The sequence below is a fragment of the Hemitrygon akajei genome, chromosome 9, assembly GCF_048418815.1.
Source record: "Hemitrygon akajei chromosome 9, sHemAka1.3, whole genome shotgun sequence".
NCBI lineage: Eukaryota > Metazoa > Chordata > Chondrichthyes > Myliobatiformes > Dasyatidae > Hemitrygon > Hemitrygon akajei.
This window is the reverse complement of record NC_133132.1, coordinates 103,554,472-103,574,628: the sequence shown is the minus strand read 5'-3', so window position 1 is coordinate 103,574,628 and position 20,157 is coordinate 103,554,472. Positions and strand designations below refer to the sequence as shown.

At 44.0% G+C, this 20,157-nt stretch overlaps 1 protein-coding gene across 1 annotated transcript in view; it reads left to right on the top strand.

Annotated features, from left to right (window-relative positions):
- Positions 1-20,157, top strand: part of kcnq5a (potassium voltage-gated channel, KQT-like subfamily, member 5a) — a 323,005-nt gene that overhangs the window by 101,679 nt on the left and 201,169 nt on the right. The gene's annotated exons all lie outside the window — the stretch shown is intronic.

Here is a 20,157-nt window from a genome sequence, read left to right as displayed (position 1 = left end):
CACTCATCACAACTCTAAACTGATTCCACATCCCTGAGACTCACTTCCAAGGACTCTATAACTCAGTATTATTTATTTAATTATTTTTATTGTTTTTCACAATTTGTCTTTTACTGCACAATACTTGCCAGACTTTGTTATTTATAGTTTTATATAAATTTTATTCTATTTATTTATTTTTCCTGTAAATGCCCGCAAGAAAATGAATCTCTGGACAGTATATAGAAATATTGAAACATAGAAAACCTACAGCACAATACAGGCCCTTCGGCCCACAAACCTGTGCCAAACATGTCCCTACCTAGGCTTTACCCATAGTCCTCTATTTTTCTAAGCTCCATGTAGTCATCCAGGAGTCTCTTAAAAGACCCTAATGTTTCCGCCTACTGCACCACCACCGGCAGCCCATTCCATGCACTCACCGCTCTGCATAAAAAACTTACTCCTGACATCTCCTCTGTATCTTCTTGCAAGCACCTTATAACTATACCCTCTCATGCTAGCCATTTCAGCCCTGCGGAAAAGCCTCTAACTATCTACACGATCAATGTCTCTCATTATCTTGTACACCTCTATCAGGTCACCTCTCATCCTCCGTTGCTCCAAGGAGAAAAGGCTGAGTTCACTCAACCTATTCTCATAAGGCATGCTCCCCAATCCAGGCAACATCCTTGTAAATCTCCTCTGCACCCTTTCGAAGGCTTCCACATCCTTCCTGTAGTGAGGTGACCAGAACTGAGCACAATACTCCAAGTGGGGTCTGACCGGGGTCCTATATAGCTGCAACATTACCTCTCAGCTGTTAAACTCAATCCCACAATTGATGAAGGCCAATGCACCATATGCCTTCTTAACCACAGAGTTAACCTGCACAGCAGCTTTGAGTGTCCCATGGACTCGAACCGCAAGATCCCTCTGATCCTCCACACTGACAAGAGTCTTACCATTAATGCTACATTCTGCCATCATATTTGACCTACCAAAATGAACCACCTCACACTTACCTGGGTTGAACTCCATCTGCCACTTCTCAGCCCAGTTTTGCATCCTATCAATGTCTCCTTGTAATCTTTGACAGACCTCCACACTCCACAACACCACCAACCTTTGTGCCATCAGCAAGTTTACTAACCCATCCCCCCCATTTCCTCATCCAGGTCATTTATAAAAATCACAAAGATTGGGGGTCCCAGAATAGACCCCTGAGGCACACCACTGGTCACCGGACTCCATACAAAATATGACCTGTCTACAATAACTCTTTGCCTACTGTGGGCAAGCCAGTTCTGGATCCACAAAGCAAGGTCCCCTTGGTCCCATGCCTCCATACTTTCTCAATAACCCTTGCCTGGTGTACTTTATCAAATGCCTTGCTGAAATTCATATACACTACATCTACAGCTCTACCATATAACCATATAACAATCACAGCACGGAAACAGGCCATTCCGGCCCTCCTAGTCCGTGCCGAACTCTTAATCTCACCTAGTCCCACCTACCCGCACTCAGCCCATAACCCTCCACTCCTTTCCTATCCATATACCTATCCAATTTTACCTTAAATGACACAACTGAACTGGCCTCTACTACTTCTACAGGAAGCTCATTCCACACAGCTATCACTCTCTGAGTAAAGAAATACCCCCTCGTTTTTCCCTTAAACTTTTGCCCCCTAACTCTCAAATCATGTCCTCTCGTTTGAATCTCCCCTACTCTCAATGGAAACAGCCTATTCACGTCAACTCTATCTATCCCTCTCAACATTTTAAATACCTCGATCAAATCCCCCCTCAACCTTCTACGCTCCAATGAATAGAGACCTAACTTGTTCAACCTTTCTCTGTAACTTAAGTGCTGAAACCCAGGTAACATCCTAGTAAATCGTCTCTGCACTCTCTCTAATTTATTGATATCTTTCCTATAATTCGGTGACCAGAACTGTACACAATATTCCAAATTTGGCCTTACCAATGCCTTGTACAATTTTAACATTACATCCCAACTTCTGTACTCAATGCTCTGATTTATAAAGGCCAGCGTTCCAAAAGCCTTCTTCACCACCCTATCTACATGAGACTCCACCTTCAGGGAACTATGCACTGTTATTCCTAGATCTCTCTGTTCCACTGCATTCCTCAATGCCCTACCATTTACCCTGTATGTTCTATTTGGATTATTCCTGCCAAAATGTAGAACCTCACACTTCTCAGCATTAAACTCCATCTGCCAACGTTCAGCCCATTCTTCTAACCGGCATAAATCTCCCTGCAAGCTTTGAAAACCCACCTCATTATCCACAACACCTCCTACCTTAGTATCATCAGCATACTTACTAATCCAATTTACCACCCCATCATCCAGATCATTTATGTATATTACAAACAACATTGGGCCCAAAACAGATCCCTGAGGCACCCCGCTAGTCACCGGCCTCCATCCCGATAAACAATTATCCACCACTACTCTCTGGCATCTCCCATCTAGCCACTGTTGAATCCATTTTATTACTCCAGCATTAATACCTAACGACTGAACCTTCTTAACTAACCTTCCATGTGGAACTTTGTCAAAGGCCTTGCTGAAGTCCATATAGACTACATCCACTGCCTTACCCTCGTCAACATTCCTCGTAACTACTTCAAAAAATTCAATAAGGTTTGTCAAACATGACCTTCCACGCACAAATCCATGCTGGCTACTCCTAATCAGATCCTGTCTATCCAGATAATTATAAATACTATCTCTAAGAATACTTTCCATTAATTTACCCACCACTGATGTCAAACTGACAGGTCTATAATTGCCAGGCTTACTTCTAGAACCCTTTTTAAACAATGGAACCACATGAGCAATACGCCAATCCTCCGGCACAATCCCCGTTTCTAATGACATCTGAAAGATCTCCGTCAGAGCTCCTGCTATCTCTACACAAACTTCCCTCAAGGTCCTGGGGAATATCCGGTCAGGACCCGGAGATTTATCCACTTTTAAATTTCTTAAAAGCGCCAGTACTTCCACCTCTTTAATTGTCATAGGTTCCATAACTTCCTTACTTGTTTCCCACACCTTACACCATTCAATATCCTTCTCCTTAGTGAATACCGAAGAGAAGAAATCGTTCAAAATCTCTCCCATCTCCCTCGGCTCCACACATAGCTGACCACCCTGATTCTCTAAGGGACCAATTTTATCCCTCACTATCCTCTTGCTTTTAATATAACTGTAGAAGCCTTTCGGATTTACTTCCACCTTATTTGCCAAACCAAACTCGTAACTTCTTTTAGCTTTTCTAATCTCTTTCTTAAGTTTCCTTTTACATTCTTTATATTCCTCGAGCAATTCCTTTACTCCATGCTGCCTATATCTATTGTAGACATCCCTCTTTTTTCGAACCAAGTTTCTAATATCCCTTGAAAACCATGGCGCTTTCAAACCTTTAACCTTTCCTTTCAACCGAACAGGAACATAAAGATTCTGTACCCTCATAATTTCACCCTTAAATGACCTCCATTTCTCTATTACATCCTTCCCATAAAACAACTTGACCCATTCCACTCTCTCTAAATCCCTGCGCATCTCCTCAAAGTTAGCCTTTCTCCAATCAAAAATCTCAACTCTAGGTCCAGTCCTGTCCTTCTCCATAATTATATTGAAGCTAATGCTATTGTGATCACTGGACCCGAAGTGCTCCCCAACACATACATCTGTCAGCTGACCTATCGCATTCCCTAACAGGAGATCCAACACTGCCCCATCTCTAGTCGGTACTTCTATGTATTGTTGCAAAAAGCTATCCTGCACACATTTCACAAACTCTAAACCATCCAGCCCTTTTACAGAATGAGCTTCCCAATCTATGTGTGGAAAATTAAAATCTCCCACAATCACCACCTTGTGTTTACTACAAATATCTGCTATCTCCTTACACATTTGCTCTTCCAACTCACGCTCCCCATTAGGTGGCCTATAATACACTCCTATCAGTGTTACTACACCTTTCCCATTCCTCAATTCCACCCAAGTAGCCTCCCTAGAGGAGCTCTGTAATCTATCCTTCCAAAGCACCGCCATAAGATTTTCTCGGACAAGCAATGCAACACCTCCTCCTCTGGCCCCTCCTACTCTATCACACCTGAAGCAACTAAATCCAGGAATATTTAGTTGCCAATCACACCCTTCCTGCAACCATGTTTCACTAATAGCTACAACATCATAATTCCAGGTATCAATCCACACTTTAAGCTCATCCACCTTTCTTACAATGCTCCTAGCATTAAAATAGATACATTTAAGATACTCTCCACCTCCTCCTCTCTTTTCATCCCTAGCAATGCATTCATCAATACCTTCATCAATGTGTTTAGTCACATCCTCAAAAAATTCAGTCAGGCTCATAAGGCATGACCTGCCTTTGACAAAGCCATGCTGACTATTCCTAATCATATTATGCCTTTCCAAATGTTCATAAATCCTGTCTCTCAGGATCTGTTCCATCAACTTACCAACCACTGAAGTAAGGCTCACTGGTCTGTAATTTCCTAGGCTATCTCTACTCCCTTTCTTGAATAAGGGAACAACATCCGCAACCCTCCAATCCTCCAGAACCTCTCCTGTCCCCATTGATGATGTAAAGATCATTGCCAGAGGCTCAGCAATCTCCTGCCTATAGACTGTGGACTTTTCCATATGGTGACATATATGTTTTTTTTAAAAAAATTTATTAGTTTTTCAAAACATTTTACAAATTAAAAACCCCAAATCCCAATGAGGAGCATTAATACAGTGCAAAATTAAGCATACAATAACAATATGCTACAAAGGAAGAGAATTTAACAAAAAAGCACCTAAATTAAAGACAAGTAAGCTTAGTGTCCTCCCCAAGCCCCACAACACAAGAAAAAAACCAACAACAACTCCAGACCAACCACAACACAATATAAAGAGTATAGGTCAGGACATATACGTATTTTGATAGTAAATTTACTTTGCCTTTTGACTTTGACTTTCAGAGGTGATCGTGGTGTCTGCAGAAGGAAAGGTGAAATGCCTCCAGAAACTTGCAATCACTGTGGTTTGCACCCAAATCGATTGCTGATCATTCAACATGATCAAACTTCTGGTAGTTAGTTCATCGAGAGGTGCACTTATACATAGGAGATTCTGCGAACTCTGGAGATCTTGAGTAACACACACAAAGTTCTGGAGAAACTCAACAGGTCAGGCACCATATATGCAGGGGAATAAACAGTCGACATTTTGGGCTGAGTCTTGATGAGAGGTCTCGGCCCAAAATGTCGACTGTTTATTCCCCTTCAGAGAGGTGAACTTGATGAACTGTGGACTTTTCCAACTGACAGGGTATTAGTATTGGTTTATTATTTTCACATGTGCCAAGATACAGTGAAGGACTTGTCCTGTAATACTGTCCATACAGATCAAATCATTGCACAGTGCTTTGAGCTAGAACAAGGTAAAACCAAAATAAATGCAGAATAAATTTAAAAGTGACCCAAAAGGTGCAGTGCGGGTAAATGATAAAGTGCAAGATCATAATGAAGTAGATAAAGAGACCAAGAAGGTGATAAGACTGGGGTAGAAACTGCCCTTGAGCCTGATGGTAGATGCTTTCGTATCTTCTGCCCTTTCGGGAGAGAGGAGAAGGGAAAATGTCTGGGGTGGGTAAGGTCTTTGATTATGTTGGCTGCTTTCATGAGGCAGCAAGAAGTGCAGACGGGGAGACTTTTTCTGGTGGAGACAAGGGACAAGAATAGTAGTTTCAGCTGAGTGAAATTCAGCTAATGGGTGCCCTTTGATTATGGGCTTCATGAGGCTATGACAAATCCTATGAGGTTCTGCAGTAAAAGGCCAGTAGTTCAGTGTTTAGGAATTCAGTGGCAATTTACTGAAGGATGAGTAACTGATCAGAAATAGTGCACTGTTGCAAGGCACCACATTGACTACTGCCTCCCAGAGAGCTGACCACAAAAATGGAGTAAGTTTATTTTTAAACACTTGTCACTGGGTGTTTATGACTATGAGGGAAAGCTGGGAAATAGAGTAGAAACTCCTGAAACAAAAGAACCTGAGCATCCATTACCAGAGAATCACAAACAGAACCAGAATCAGGTTTATTCTCAGCGGTCACGTCAGTATAGAGGCCTGTTTATTAATGCAAATATCTAATCAGCCGATCGTGTGACAGCATCTCAATGCATAAAAGCACGCAGACATGGTCAAGAGGTTCAGTTGTTGTTCAGATCAAATATCAGAATGGGGAAGAAACGTGATCTAAGTGACTTTGACTGTGCCAGACAAGATGATTTGGGTATCTCAGAAACTGTTGATCTGGGATTTTCATGCACAACAGTCTCTAGAGTTTACAGAGAACCAAAAACAACATCCAGTGAGTGGCAGTTCTGTGGGTGAAATTGCCTTGTTAATGAGAGAGGTCAGAGGAGAATGGCAGACAGGAAGGCGATAGTAACTGAAATAATCGCATGTTACAACTGTGGAGTGCAGAACATCTCTGAACACACAACATGCTGAACCCTGGAAGTGGAGGGCTACGGCAGAAAAAGACCACAAACAAGCACTCGGTGGCCACAGGAGGCCCTAGTAAAGTGGTCACTGAGCACACTTCATGAAATTTAGTGTTTTGTGGCAGCAGTACCTTGCAAGACATAAAAATTACCACAAGTTATAATTAAAGATTTAAATAAATAAACAGTATAAAAAAAGAATAGTGAGATAGCGTTCATGGGTCCATGGACCGTTCAGAAATGTGATGGCGGAGGGAAAGAAGCTGTTTCTTAAATGGTCAGTACGTGTCTTCAGGCTCTTGTAGCTCCTCCATGATGGTAGCAGTGAGAAGAGAGCACGTTCTGAATGGTGAGAGTCCTTAATAGTGGATATCACCTCCTTGAGGCACTTCCTCAGTAGTGGGGAGTGTTGTGTTCGTGGTGGAGCTACCTGAGCCTCTTGCAATCCTGGGTATTGGAGCTTCCACACCAGGCAGTGAAGCAGCCAGTCAGAGTGCTTGCCACCGCACCTCTGTAGAATTTGCGAGAGTCTTCGGTGACATATCGAAACAGCTCAAACTTTTCATGAGAGGGGTAAGGTAGAAGTCAGTGGCACTGGAGATCCCTCATGAGAACATGATGACAAGATAAGGGCAGCACAGTGTTTAAAATTAAGCAGCTGCAGCATCAGAAGACACTCCACTGATCTCCTGGAAGAACTTCAAACACTCTCCACTTCCTTTGATTCCGAACTGCCTCATGATAATATCCGATGGCGGTTCTCACCATTCTCAGCTGGAAAAATCTCCAGTCCTTAATCTAATTACAGCTGCCTGGTTTGAATTTTCTTTCATCCCGCATTCCACGAGGTGCTCAATCTGAGATTTGTCCCTCAGCTCCTCACACTTCTCCCTCGTCAGCCCACAGAACCACTAGGCAGCAGACATGGAGTCACCAGGCCTGTGACCAGCACTATTGACTTCTGCACCTTTGATCGAATTTTAAGTAAATTAGATTTTAAGGAATTATACATGTTAGTATGGATCTTTCTTGCCTCAGTGTGTTCACTGTGACTGTAAAACCCCGTGCCCCCTCACCATAGGCCACATCCCCTCTGCAAGGGCCCCCCCCCCACCATCTTCTCCCTCACTGTGGTCCCTCCTGGGCCCCAACTGTGATCCGTTCTCTCTCATTATGTCCTTCCTCCCTCACTAAAGCCCTCCTCCCTCACTGTGTCCCTCACTCCTCCCTTTTCACTGTGGCTCTCCTTCCTCACTGTGGGCCCTCCTTTCTCACTGTGAGTCCTCCTTCCCACTATGGCCCCTCCTGGGCCCTCCACCACTCTCCTTTAGGCCATGTTCTTCACCTTCTTCTCTTCCCTCACTGTGAACCTTCTAATCTCACTCTGAGCATTCTTTCCTCAGCATCAGCTTTTCCTGTTCTGCTATTCTCCTTGCTCCAGTACTTTTCTTGGGGACCTTTACACCAAATTCCCTCAGTAGGCCTTGTCTGCTGCTACTGAGTCTCGCCCATTCACCTTGGGCCTTTCCTCTCACCCCCTTACCAAGTGCTCTTGTTAAGTGGTAAATTCATCTGTTATTGTCACTTGTACCGAGGTAGTGAAAATCTTACCTTGTGTACCCTTCATACTGCTCAATTTATCACAGATGCATGGCGTTGGACAAGGGAAAACAACAACAGAGTGCAGAATAAAGAGTTACAAGGGGACAACAAATTGCAAGATTATGACAAGGTAGATTGTGAGGTCAAGACTTCACCTTTATCTTACAAAAGGTCTATACAATGGACTTGTAACAGTGGATAAAAGCTGCCCTGAAGCCTGGTGGTATGTTTGTATCTTGATGGGAGAGGGGAGAAGAGAGAATACCCTGGGTGGGAAGGGTCTTTGTTGGCTGCTTTGTTGAGGCAGCGAGAAGTGTAGTCAGATTCCCAATGTATGCCCCACCCTCCCACTGCGTGCCCTCACTGCCACTATGATCTGAGTCTTGCTCCTTCGTTGTCCTCCCATTGTGTTATCTACCCCTATACCATCTACTTCACCTCAGCACAGGAGGTCATATTATAACACCACGTAATGTGACCCTTCACTTGAACTACAGCTCCCTCAAGTGGCCAGTTCAGATTGTACATCCTGGTTGAACGTGAATGTACAGTGAGCAAGTGAGCTACACAGCTACAAAATGAAGGTCAGATTTGAAGGCAGAGCACAGGGTTAATAACGGGATTCTTAGCGTGGAAGAACAGAGGGACTTGGGTACACATCCAAAGTTACCATGCAAGTTGACAGGGTGGTTAAGAAGGCATACAATGTTTGGGGAGTTTTAATGAGTCCCTTCATTAGTCAGGGGAGAGGGGGGGTTGAGTTCAAGAGCCATGAGGTAATGTTGCCGCTCTATAAAACCTTGATTGAACCACACTTGGAATATTATGTTCAGTTCTGGTCACCTCGTTATAAGAAGGATGTGGAAGTTTTAGAGAGTGCACAGAGCAGATTTACCAGGATTAGAGAGCAGGTCTGTTGAGGATAAACTGAGAGAGTTAGAGCTTTTCTCTTTGGAATGGAGGTGGATAGAGACTACTTGATATGGCCATACAGGATGATGAGAAGCATAGACTGAGTGGAAGGCGAAATGGCTAATACCAGGGCATAATTTTAAGGTGATTGGAGGAAAGTATAGGGAGGATATCAGAGGTAGATTTTTACACGGAGAATGGTGGGCTCATGGAGCGCCCAGCCGGGAGTGGTGGTAGAGAGAAGTGCAATCGGGACATTTAAGAAACTCTTAGACAGGCACATGGATGATAGAAAGATGGAGAGCTGTGTAGGAGGGAAGGGATAAATCAATCTTAGTGTAGGTTAGAGAGTCAGCACAACCTAGTGGGCCAAACGGCCTGCACTGTCCTAATGCAGAATGAAGTGATCCAGTTTCAGGTAGACAATCAGGTTCATGGACATTTTGAAATGGGTTGAGAGATCAAAAGTTCATCTCTGTCATACAGGACTATTCAATGATCTTATAACAGTAGGATAGAAACTGTCCTTGAGCATGGTGGTGTGTGTTGTCAGACTTTTTGTATCTTCTGCCCAATGGGAGGGGGTGAAAAGCAAGAATGTCAGGGTGGGGGGGGGTTGCTTAATTATGATGGCCGATTTTCCAAGATAGCGAGAAGTGTAGTCAAAGTCCATTGTTTTCCTGTGGGATTTTCAGTAACATTGGAAACATTTTGCTGGCACAGATCTCATTCTGTCGGTATCAAAACCCCTATTTAGTCTCCAGTATGTGTTTCAGCCTCACTGGTCTGGAAAAGGAGAGTTTTTGCTTCCTGACAGAACAACCTTTTACTTGGTCTGCAGTGTACACAGTGAAGCTGACTCAGAGCAGCATTACACCAGGGAACCTGGAAACACGCTTCCAAGAATATCACAGCTGCAGCTTCTAATCCTCTGAGACTTGTAAATTAATTCCTCGGCTGAAAGGTTAATTGGTCCATCCACCCCTTGCCTCGCTTTCTTAGGCTTCTTCAATAGCTGAGAGGAATGTAGAATATCACTGTCATCATTTTTCTGGAATAGTTTTCAAATCATGAGAATTTTGGAAAATAGGGACAGAAGAGACTGTAAATGCTGAAACGTGGAGCATCAAGCAATCTACTGGAAGAACTCCGAAGGTCAAGCAGCGTCTGTGGTGGGAACGGAATTGTCAACGTTTCTGGCCTGATCCAGGTTTTCAACCCAGGAAATTGACAATACCTTTCCTCCCACAGATGCTGCACAGGTGGTGACCCTGTGGAATTTAGTGCCACAGACAGCTGTGGAGGCCAAGTCATTAGGTATACTTAAAGTGCAGGTTGATAGGTTCTTGATTAGTAAGGGCATCAAAGATAAAATGATGGAGCAGACTCGATGGGCCAAATAGCTTAATTCTGCTTCTATGTCTTATGATATTATGGTCTTAACCTGCTGAGTTTCTTTGTCAGATCATCTGTTGCTCCAGATTCCAGTATCTGCAGTCTCTTGTATCTCCAACTGATGCTGGAGATTTGCCCCACATGAGTTCCATTATGGTTTTCTTCAATGTTATATCAATTTTGGGAAGCCCCAGTCATTAGTTTTGTTGGAATTGGAACTGAAATTTCACCAAGATACAGTGAACATCTTGTCTTGCTTTCTATTTTTCCAGATTAATTAATTACAACAGTGCATTGAGGTAGTACAAGGTAAAACAATAACAGTGTGCAGAATAAAATCAGAGAAAATGCAATGCGGGCAGACAATAAGGTGCAAGATCATAATGAGCTCAACTGTGAGGTCAAGAGTCCAACTACTGGTACTAGGGAACTGTTTAATAATCTTATAACATCAGATAGAAACTGTCCTTAACTGTACGTGCTTTCAGGCTTTTGTTATCTTCTGCCCGATGGAGATGGGAGAGGGGAGAAGACAGTATGTCCGGGGTCAGTAAGGTCTTCGATTATGCTGCGTGCTTTACTGAGGCAGTGAATAATGCAGGCAGAATCCGTACTACTTACGATCCACAAACCTGCTTGTCCAGGTAGACCCACTGTTTCAGCTTGTTCCTGCCCCCCACTGAACTCACATCGGCACACCTCGACTCTGTTTTATCCCCCTAGTTCAGTCCCTTCCTATCTACATCCGTGACACCTCGCATGCTCTTGATCTTTTCAAGGAGTTCAAGTTCCCTGGCCCCTATCATCTTATTTTCACTATGGATGTCCAGTACCTATACACCTCCATCCTCCACCAGGAAGGCCTCAAAGCTCTCCATTTCTTTCTGGACACCAGACCCAAACAGTTCCCCTCCACCACCACTCTCCTCTGCATAGCTGAACTTGTCCTCACTCTAAATAATTTCTCCTTTGGGTCCTTCCACCTCCTTCAAACAAAAGGGGTAGCCATGGGCACTCGCATGGGTCCCAACTTTGCCTGCCTGTTTGTCGGCTACGTGAAACAGTCTATGTTCCAAGCTTACACTGGTGACCATCCTGTACTTTTCCTTCGCTACATTGACGACAGCATTGGTGCTGCTTCCTGCACCCATGCTGAACTCATCGACTTCATCCACTTTGGCTGCAACTTCCATCCTGCCCTCAAATTCACCTGATCCATTTCCAAAACCTCTCTTCCCTTTCTTGATCTCACCGTCTCTATCTCCAGAGACAGCTTATCTACTGATGTCTATTACAAACCCACAGACTCTCACAGCTACCTGGACCACACATCGTCCCACCCTGCCACTTGTAAAAACGCCATCCCTTTCTCTTAAGTCCTCCATCTGCACCACATCTGCTCTCAGGATGAGGCTTTTCATTCTAGAACTAAGGAGATGTCCTCCTTTTTCAAAGGGGCTTCTCTTCCTCCGCCATCAACGCTGCCCTCAACTGCATCTCTTCCATTTCAAGCACATTTGCCCCCATCTTCCCCCCACTAGCATTCACGTCCAGCACATAATTCTCCAAAACTTCCGCCATCTCCAATGGGATCCCTCTACCAAGCACATCTTTCTCTGCCCCCCCCCCCCCACTTTCTGCTTTCCGCAGGGATCGCTCCCTACGTGACTCCCTTGTCCATTCTGCACTTCCCAGTGACCTCCCTCCAGGCCCTTATCCTTACAAGCGGAACAAGTGCTATACCTGCCCCTGCACCCCCTCCCTCACCACCATTCAGGGCCTTAGACAGTCCTTCCAGGGGAGGCAACACTTCACCTGTGAGTTTGTTGGGGTCAGTTACTGTGTTCGGTTCTCCCTGTGTGGCTTCCGGTATATCGGTGAGACCCGGCGCAGATTGGGAAACAACTTCACCAAGCATCTATGCTCCATCCACCAGAACAAGTGGGATCTCCCAGTGGCCGCTCATTTTAATTCCACTTCCCATCCCCATTCCACTATGTCCATCCATGACCTCCTCCACTGTCATGATGAGGCCACACTTAAGTTGGAGGAACAACACCTTATATTCTGTTTGGGTAGCCTCCAACCTGATGACATGAACGATTTCTCAAACTTCCAGTAATGCCCCCCCCCTTCCCCCCTCACTATTTTCCATCCCCTTTTCCCTCTTCTCACCTTATCTCCTTGCCTGCCCATTGCCTCCTTCTGGTGCTCCTCCACCCCCCTTTCTTCCATGACCTTTGTCTCTTTCACCAATCAACTTCCCAGCTTTTTACTTCATCCCTCCCCTTCCAGGTTTCACCAATCACCTGGTGTTTCTCTCTCCTCTCCCCCCTAACCTTTTAAATCTACTCCTCAGATTTTTATCTCCAGTCCTGCCAAAGGATTTCAGCCCAAAACATCAACTGTACTTTTTTCCATAGATGCTGCCTAACCTGCTGAGTTCCTCCAGCATTTTGTGTGTGTTGCTACTTGTTGTGAAGCTATATTTTTCCATCCATCACTATTGAATATCTCTTATGAGGCAATTCAACCCATCGAGTCTAGGTCAATTCCCAGGGCAAACTCAATGGCCCAACACATTACTTATCCTTCCCCACAGTCCTATCAGTTCCATTCAGGCTCTACCACTCACCAACATGCATGGAATAATTTACAGTGGCCGATCACCTTACCAAATCTTGTGTCTCTGGGATGTGGGAGGAAACATGGACAGCACCTGAAATCAGAACTGGATAGCTGGTACTTTGAGTTCCCAACTCTACCAACCAAGCAGCTGCATTGTCCAACTTTAAATGCTTTTGCAAAGAAATTGTACATCATGTCACCTGTTCCTTATTTAAATTTAAGCTATCCCTGTCAAGAGTTTTCAGAAGCCCCAGGCTACTGCTGACTACCACTGTTTCCTGGTGGCACAAGAGATTCTGCAGATATTGGAAATCTTGAGCAAAATGCTGGACGTATTCAGTAGGTCAGGCAACATCTAAGGAGTGATAAAGGGTCTTGGTCTGAAATGTCAACTGTTTATTCCCCTCTGTAGATGCTGCCTGACCTGCTGAGTTCCTTCATCATTGTGTGTGTGTGTGTGTGCGTGCGTGTGTGCGTGCGTGTGTGTGTGTGTGTGTGAGACCATTGGTTGATTTTATTAATTTATTTACTTAGAGGTACCATGTGGCAACCGGCACTTCTGGCCCAATGAGCCCACACCACCCAATCACACCCATCTGACCAATTAACCTTCTAATCCACACATCTTTGGAATGTGGGAGGAAATCCTACACAATCATGGGGAGAATGTACGAACTCTTAAAAAGAGCAGCAGGAACTGAACCCCCAACACTGGCACTGTAATATCATCATTACTCTATCACGCAGATCTCTGGTGTTGGCTTTTGTTTCCATTCCCTTTCATTTGTAGCTGTTACTGTCTGCTTAATTGCACACAGAGATCTTGTGTCTTTCCCAGACATTTGCTGGGTGTCAATATCTTCGAAGATTTATCCTGGGTCCACCATATTGACGCAATTACAAAAAAGCTACCACAGCAACTATGTTTCATTAGGAGTCTGAGGAGACTTGATATGTCACCAGAGACTCTCACACATTTCTACTTTGAAGAGCATTGTAACTTGTCTGGCATCACCATCTGGTAGGGAGGGGCCACTACACATGACCAGAAAAGGCTGCAGAAATTTGTGAGCTGACCCAGCTCCATCATGGGCACTAGCCTCCCTAACATTGAGGACACCTTCAAAAGGCGATTGCTCAAAAAGGCAGCATCTATTGTTATTAATCCCCCATCATCCAGGACAAACCTGCTTCTCATTGCTACCATCAGGAAGGAGGTGCAGGAGCCTGAAGACACACACTCAAAGTTTCAGGAACAGCTTCTTCCCCTCCACCAACAGATTTCTGAATGAACAATGAACCCATGAACACTACCTCACTATTTTTAATTCTTTTTTTGCTCTCTCTTTACATTACCTTTTACATATTTCTTATTGGAATTGATAGCTTTTTTTTATTCTTATGTATTGCAATGTACTGCTGTCATAAACAACAAATTTCATGAACATAGGTCAGTGATGTTAATCCTGAATCTGACTGATTCTTCACTTGGATCTGTGCTGATGTGGTCAGTTTATGTGCTTCCTCTCTCAATGTAGTGTTGACCTGAATCATTCCTTTCTTCGACAGTTGGAATTCTCACCACCTAGGGTTTTAATCTGGTTCTGAGTCACATTTACATTCTTATTTGAACACGCCGCACTGATCCATTTGCCCTTTGACAGGTTTTCCTAGGTTACCATGGATGGTCTCCATGGCATCGCATGAAAGTTAGCTTTCCCCAAACCAAGAATCTTAATAACTGATTAACATTTATCCCTTTCAAAAGTACAATGAAATCAGTCATTTTATGGCTGTTACTGGTTAAGTGTTCATAAAGTTTTAGACTGTTAGACTAATCAGACTCATTACTCACTATGGAACTTAAAATAGATTATTGTCTTGTTGGCGGCATGATGTATTATTGCAAAAGACAATCCTGAATCCACTTGGGAAATTCACTAACCTTCTAAAAGAAGTGGAATTGGTAAATTGTTTGTTATTGTCACATGCACCGAGATGCTGTGTAAAGCTTTTGTGTACCATTTCAATGAAAACAAGGCTGTGTCTCTACTTTCTTAGAAATTTGTGTAGATTCAGCATGTCATCTAAAATTTTGACATGCTTCTATAGATGCACAGTGTAGAGTATTGTGAGTGATTGCATCTTGGCCTGGAATGGAAATACCAATGCCCAAGAGCAGGAAAGCCTATGTACAGTGGTAGAAACATCCTAGTTCATCACAGGAAAAGCCTCCCTACCATTGAGTACATCGATAAAGAGCATTGCTACAAGACCATAAGACATAGGGGCAGAATTAGGTCATGTGGCCCATCGTCTGCTCCATTCCCAGGCATTCTCCCCTTAACCTTTGATGCCAAGTCCAACCAAACTCTGCCTTAAATACACCCAATGACCAGGCCTCCACAGCTGCCTGTGGTAACAAATTCCACAAATTCACCACTCTCTGGCTAAAGAGAGCAGCATTCATCATCAGTGACCCTCACTGTCCGGGCAATTCTCACTGCTGCCATCAGGAAGGAAGTACAGGAGCCTTAGGTCCCACATCACCAGGTTCAGGAACAGTTATTACCCTGCAACCATCAGGCTCCTGAACCAGCGTGGATAACTTCACTCACCATAGCGCTGAGCTGGGCACTGAGCATCACCTATGGACTCACTTCCAATGACTTTACAGCTCATGTTCTCACTATCATTTATTTATTTATTATTGTTGTTATTTTGTATTCACATAGTTTACCTCATCCGTTGCTTATCGGTCTTTGTGTGTAGTTTGTCATTGATTCTGTTCTATCTCTTGTTCTACTCTGATTGCTGACAAGAAAATGAATCTCAAGGTAATATTTGGTGATATATTCCTACTTGGATAATGAAGTTACTGTGACCTGTGAACATCTAAGCGGCTCATCATATAAGAACATTGAGATAGCAAAAAAGAAATGAGAAGAGTGTTGCAGCTGCAGGGAAGGCAGTGCAGGCAGACAAATAAAACACTGAGGTAGCTTGGGGGATCAGGAGTTTACCTTTTGTCGTACGAGAGGGCTGTTCAAGTATCTGATAACAGCAGGATAGAAGCTGTCCTGAGTCTGGGGGAATGTTTTCTCAAGCTTTTGTATCTTCTGTCTGATGGGGGAGAAGAGAAGAGAGAGACTGCCTTTTGATTATGTTGGCTGTTTTCCCAAGATGGTGGAAAGTATTGATAGAGTCCATAGAGGGGAGGTTGGTTTCTGTGAGGTGCTGAGCTGTGCCCACAACTCTTGGCAGTTTCTTGGGGTCACGGACACAGCAGTTGACATAACGGCCGTGATGCACCCAAATAGGATGTTTTCTATGGTGCATCTGTAAATGCTTCGGGTCATGAGGGACATGCAGAATTTCTTTACCTATCTACAAAATCTACCTACAAAATCAAAGTACATTTATCATCGAAGTATGTATACTTTATACAACCTTGAGATTTGTCTTCTTACAGGCAGCTACAAAACAAAGAAACTCAATAGAACCCATTAAAACACAAGAAGACCGTCAAACACCCAACGTGCAGAGAGAAAAAGAAAAAACATGTAAGCAATGAAAGTAAGCAAATAGTATTCAGAACTGAAGTTCACGAAAGTGAGTTCACACTGTGATAGCTGCAGACCACAGTCACAGTTCAGCTCAGAGATGAGTAGAGTTGAGTGTAACGGAACTGAATACAACCTCCAGAATACTAAAATCCCCAATTATATTTGCTGTGTAATTCCTGCATTTTGTATTCAAGAACTTCACAGATGTCATTTCTATTTGAGTAGATAGCTTGCGTTTCTTAATTCTTCCCACAATCTCCAGATCCTGTATACTTCATCCATCCTTTCCTCGTCATCAAAGAGATCGCAGTCACTTAAGCTGGTACGGGCAAATGAGTCTGAGGGCAGGGGACAAGGGGAGGGGTGGCAAATAGAAAGATGAATGGGGAGAGGGGTTTGATGAAGGGTCTCTTCAGAGCAGGTGGGGTACTCGGGAGCTTGGATGTTACCGGGCATGTGCGGAGAATGTCATACAAATGGAAACAAGCCCCTCAGTGCATCAAGTCAGTGTCACCCAACAAGCTCCTATCCTGTACTAACCTCATTGCGACCCCCCCCCCAAATTCCCATCAAGTAACCCCCTTCCCCCACGGATTCTACCCTTCACCTACACACTAGAGGCAAAATACAGAAGCCAATTAACCCACCAGACTACCTTGGGAAACCTATCCGATCAGGGAGAAAGTTCAAGCTCCACACAGAGGTCAGGATTGAACCCTAGACACTGGGGCTGTGAGCCAGTGGCTCTGTCCGCTGTGCCACTCGCTGGACAGCTGAGAGGGAAGAGAGGGGGATGTTCAGGTTGATGCCTGTGTGGGAAGGAAAACTGGCTCAGGCTGATGGTAAGAGACTCAGAAAGGAGGAGAGAGCGTCTGAGGAATGAAGAGTTAGGAATTCCTATAATCGGGGAGTCTAAGACCACAGGGCACAGTCTCAGAATGCAATGACGTCCCTTTAGAACAGAAATGAGAAGGAATATCTTTAGCCAGAGAGTGGTGAATTGGCAGAAATCATTGCCACAGATGACTGTGGAGGCCAAGTCATTGGGTATATTTAAAATGGAGGTTGATAGGTTCTTGATGAGCAAGTTCATCAAAGGTTAAGGAGAATGGGGTTGAGAGGGATAATGCATCAGCCATGATGGAGTAGTAGAACAGACTTGATGGGCCAAATGGCCTAATTCTCCTATATCTTATGGTTTTATGAGTCTGGAATGTGGAGACTCCCACACTCCAGTGACAGAACAAACGCAGGATTTGTGGACAAGACAAATGCCCAAAACATTGACTGGTTATTCCACTCCATATCGGCCACCTGATCTGCTGAGTTCCTCCAGCATGTTGCCAGTGTGCATTCCTCTGGATTTCCAGCATCCGCAGAAACTCTTGTGTTTAAAACAAGTGCTTTCTTATCCAATCGAACTGTCCCCGTGACTGGAATGGGGAAGGAAGCTCATACCACAGAGACTCGTTTCCACATCATTTGAAGTATAATTAATCACTTGAGTTGGCTTGGATACGACTGAATCCTCATTAGTGGAAACATGGAACTTTTTGTTTGCACCAACTGGCAGTACGATTACTCAAGGCTTAAACAAACATGCTTAGCACTTAGGAGGTAAGTGTTTTGTTCCACTGGCTGTGCGCAGTGGTTCTAGGTACAGACTGAGAGCGCTAGATTATTGAATTAACTCAGATTAATTCATCAGGATCTGTATTAAAGTTCAAAGTTCAAAATAAATTTATTGGCAAAGTACATCAATCTCACCATATACTACCCTGAGATTCATTTTCTTGCTGGCATTCACAGAAAATACAAAGAAACATAATAGAATCAATTAGAAAAATACACACAAGATGGACAAACAACCAATGTGCAAAAGACAACAAATTGTGAAAAAAACAAAAAGAAAGAGAAAAAAATAAATAATAAATAAGCAAGAAATATTGAAAACATGAGACGAAGACTCCTTGAGAATGAATCCATAAGTTGTGGGAAGAGTTCAGTGTTGGGGTGAGTGAAGTTCTTCCCTCTGGTTCAAGGGCCTGATGGTTGAGAGGTAATAACGGTTCCTGAACCTGGTGTTGTGAGTCCTGAGGCTCCTGTATCTCCATCCTGATGGCAACAGCAAGAAGAGAGCATGGCCAGGATGACAGGGGTTCTTTACGAACGAGGCTCCTTTCTTGTGACAGCAGTCCGTGCAGATGTGCTCAATAGTGAGAAGGGCTTTGGTCATTATGGACCATATTGGATTCAAGCTATGTTGTTTGGACTGTTCACTGGTTTCCACAATTAGTAGTCCAGTATGCTGCCCACCCTTCAGTGACACAATAGCGCAGTGGTTAGTATAACACTATTACTGTGCCAGCAACCCAGGTTCAATTCCCACCACTGTCTGCAAGGTAAACACGAGGAAATCTGCAGATGCTGGAAATTCAAGCAACACACACAAAATGCTGGTGGAACACAGCTGGCCAGGTCCTAACGAAGGGTCTCGGCCCGAAACGTCAACAGTGCTTCTTCCTATAGATGCTGTCTGGCCTGCTGCGTTCCACCAGCATTTTGTGTGTACTGTCTGTAAGGTGTTTGTAGCTCCTCCCCAATGACCTCAGGAGCTTCCTCCAGGCACTCCAGTATCCTCAATAATGTACAATTTAGGATTAGTAAGTTGTGGACACGCTATGCTGGTGCCAGAAGCATGGTGACACTTGTGGGCTGCCCCCAGCACATCCTCGGAGTGTGTAGGTCGCTGCTACAAATGATGCATTTCACTATAAGTTTCAATGTACTACACATGTGCCAAATCAAGGTAATCTTAATCTTCCTCCTGATAAAGAGGGGTGGAGCAGCTATCAGAAAATTGTTGGAGATAGTGAAGAGCACTGTCAAAGGATGCAGAGGGACAGATGGGTTGGAAAATTGGGCATTGGTTGAAGGCTGCCCCCAGCACATATTTGGAGAATGTTGATCATTGTTGAAAATGACACATTTCACGATATGTTTTGATGAACATGTGACAAATAAATGTAACCTTTGTAATGGAACTGATGGTTAAAACTTCTGTAAAACTCCAATAATCGGTTATGTAGCTGTTTGAAAGCCCCAGGAGTTCACTGGTCGGCACACGAGGTGAGGTTAGCCTCACTGCCCATCCACTCAAGAAGGCCTCAATTCTGGCGTTCACTCTGAACTCACTGGAGTACTATGCAAAACACATAAAATGCTGGAGGAACTCAGCAGATCAGGCAGCATCTATGGGGAGGAATAAACAGTTGATGTTTCGGGTTGAGACCCTTCATCACGACTGCAAAGGAAGAGGGCAGAAGCAAGAATAAGAAGGTGGAGTATGGGGAGGAGTACAAGCTGGAAAGTGATAGATTTTAACTCTGTCCTGTGGGGGAATAGAGTGTGGGAGGTGAAGTAAGAAACTTGGAATGAATTCTATTTATTCCCTTCAATAGTCACGGCCTGATTTGCTGTGTTCCTCCAGCATTTTGTCTGGGTTGCACAAGGTT